General features: G+C 40.6%; 1 protein-coding gene across 3 annotated transcripts in view; it reads left to right on the plus strand.

Annotated features, from left to right (window-relative positions):
- Positions 1 to 3,119, plus strand: part of Tbc1d22a (TBC1 domain family member 22A) — a 297,153-nt gene that overhangs the window by 73,277 nt on the left and 220,757 nt on the right. The gene's annotated exons all lie outside the window — the stretch shown is intronic.

Genomic DNA, 3,119 nt, shown 5'->3' on the forward strand with positions numbered 1-3,119 from the left:
CACCACCACCACCACCACCACCATCATCATCATCATCATTTTATGTCTTTTCTCACCTATTTGTTACCATGTGCACACTCCTCTTGCTCTCAGATTATTCTTGCCAAGTTTGCAGGTGATGCCTGTGGTTCAGTGTCTCCTGAGTCAGGAGTTTCGAGTTTCTTATGATAAGGTGCACACATTCACCTTGTTTTGGAGCCTCCCAGGCACTGTGGCTCACTGGAGAGAAGTGTGCCTCTCATTCCCCAGAGAGAAAATAGCATTTCAAACATTTTAAGTTTCAATTCCAAGTTGACATTTGTAAACAAAACATCTAAAAAGCATGTTAAGGGCTAGTTCTGAGGGACCAGGAGCAAGTGAGCGAGCCAGAGTGAGAGTGAGAGCAAGAACATGCGTGCTCACAGGTGTGGATGTCTGTATAGAAATACCAAGTGAGAACTCCCGGCACCTCCTCGGTGGCAGGCCTTCCTCCTGGGCGGCAGTCTTGCTTCAGAGTGCGGTGAGAACTTATTTGTTATTTGAAGAATGGCTTTGTCATTGAGGGCCTTGCTCATTATGAGCGGCTTGATACATTTCCTCGGTATTCAGGGCCTCTGATATTTTCATTCCCTCAGACTGTGCAGGAGGGACTTGACAGGAGCTCTTGAAGTATCCTCATGGAGATAAGGGTGTGTCTCGGCCCCTGCAGGTGTAAATTTCAGGTTGGCAACTTTTCATCAGGGCCCTGAGAACCACAGGGGTGCTGCTGTGGAGAGGCCCGGCTTGGGGAGCTGGCTGGGGTTCATTCTAGGCCCATAAATTGGCCTGTGATTAACTGCCGTGGTTTTAAAAGCAGGCTGCATGTGAGTTTTAAGTAATGCCTCATTGAGACAGCTACTTCAGAACAGGCCCTGGGGTCCTCAGAGCTGAGGGGTGACCTGGGGCCAGGGTAACTAACCGCTGCTTTGTAGGCTCTCTGCCAGCGCTGCAACAGCAAAGCCAGGTTGGGCTCTTTGCTAGATATTTATCACTTCTTTCTCCATGACAGGGCCTTTTGGTTGCTGTAGCTAGCGCTGTAAGATGATGTTTATGCTGTTTCTCTATATTACTTTTTTATTGTGTACTATTTCTGTTGCAAATAGTCATAAATATGCTTACAGTTCTGACTGCATTATGACATGCTGCTTTAAGTACTCACGTACACTTTGGGTTACAAGGCTGAGCGATTGTGTGTTCTTATGGCATTTCTCCTGGTGTGTGTTAGTCTCTAGTGACAGTGTCTGGTCCCTTCCTTTCTGAACTGTTGGGCACGGCAGGGTCTGTGGCCTCTGATCCCTCCTGACATTTGTAAACAAAACATCTAAAAAGCATGTTAAGGGCTAGTTCTGAGGGACCAAGAGCAAGTGAGCGAGCCAGAGTGAGAGTGAGAGCAAGAACATGCGTGCTCACAGGTGTGGGTGTGTGCACCTTCTGGGGCACTTCCAGCACACTCTTGGCCTTCACCACCCTGGTGTTGACTAAGGCACAGCCACTGATGTCTTTATTAGGGAACAGCTAAGCCAGCTCACTTGTCCACCAGGCCCTTCTCCCACCCTGGAATGGTTGTTGAGAGAGGCTGGGCCGAGGGCAGTAGCAGAGAAAACAGAAATGTATTGGTCATGTGATCCAGCTTTCTTTCTTTCTTTCTTTTTTTTTTTTTTTAACTTTTATTGCATTATGATGAGAAAAGTTACATGATTTCAATTTATCTGAATTTGGTAACATTTAAAAACATATTTCAAGTCAATAGAATTAAATCACATTCTTGTTTCCCTTTTGCACCCCAACTCCTCCCAGAGACCCCCCCTTCAATAACTACAATATCTTTTTTGTCATATTCCTTAAAATTTATAAAATATTATAACAATAAAAATAAGTATTATAAAAGTTGTTTGATATAAAACAACAATCCATTTAACAGCCTTAAGTAGATGCTCGTCTACAGCAATACTGAAAATACATTTTCCTCAATATAAATTTTAAACAACTCCAAACATGTTAACTGTATATTTCAAAATAATACATCACTACTAGTATTTTCTTAAATGAACATAAATATATAAAGTCTTTTTGTTTGCTTGTTTTGTATTTAGTAGAGTTTAAAATCTTGGCTCTTGCTGTGGTACAAGCCCAAAATAAGAACAATTTTTAGACATTGGATTTCATTGTAATAAGGCTGTACTTCAATGACCCTCACATCACCAAAGGATTTTTACCTCCATCTTAGCTAAGCTAAGAGTTGACAGTTCTGCTGCACCAAGAAATGAATTGTAGGCACGAGTTTTGGATACAGACTTCCTACTATGGTCAAAGCTATTTGACTTGAGTGAGTGACTTTATTCTCAGCCCACAGAGAACAGGTTACATTCATTTAAGAAATGGTGTGTGTATTAAGATGGTCTATCCATGAAGTCATTCACCAACTGTTTCAGTGAACAATGGTTCTGCTTGGAGGGTGGCACAGACATTAGGTGAGGGTAAGAATTTGGTTCATTAGCTGTGATAATTTTGAAAAGCATTCATCTCAGAGAAAGAGTAACTTATAAAGTCCTCTTCTTCAAACTTGAAACAAGAGTTACAAATGTCCAGAAAAGCATTCAATCTCACTCTTTGTTGCTCTCCAACAAGCAACCTCCTTAGTTAATCATCTATGTTTCCCTTGGGCATATAAATACATTTGAAATATATAAGCTGTTCTGAAAACCATAGTATAGTGTAAAAACATGAAATAAACAATACTACTAATAGAGAGGCTGAGACAGGAGAAGCAAGATTTCAAGACCCTTATGTTATACACAGCCAGATACTGTCATAAACATACAAGCTGACAGTGTATATAGATTGTACAATGTTAGACCTATTTCTCCAATTACCAAATTAGAGAGAGCATTGGATGACAATCAACAAATTTCCAATTCCTCATATTATTGGATTTCAATCGATTAGGATATGTTGGTAATACTAATTTTCATAATAAGATATTAAGAAAAAGTAATTGTCGCTTCCTGTTGTTTTTATTGTAAAAGGTGGAATTTAGGTTTGTGTGGATTTGTTGAAAGATTACTTTCTTGTTTCTTCTAGGGTGTAGTTTTGCTCCTTAT

The sequence above is a fragment of the Mastomys coucha genome, unplaced genomic scaffold (assembly GCF_008632895.1).
Source record: "Mastomys coucha isolate ucsf_1 unplaced genomic scaffold, UCSF_Mcou_1 pScaffold11, whole genome shotgun sequence".
Lineage (NCBI taxonomy): Eukaryota > Metazoa > Chordata > Mammalia > Rodentia > Muridae > Mastomys > Mastomys coucha.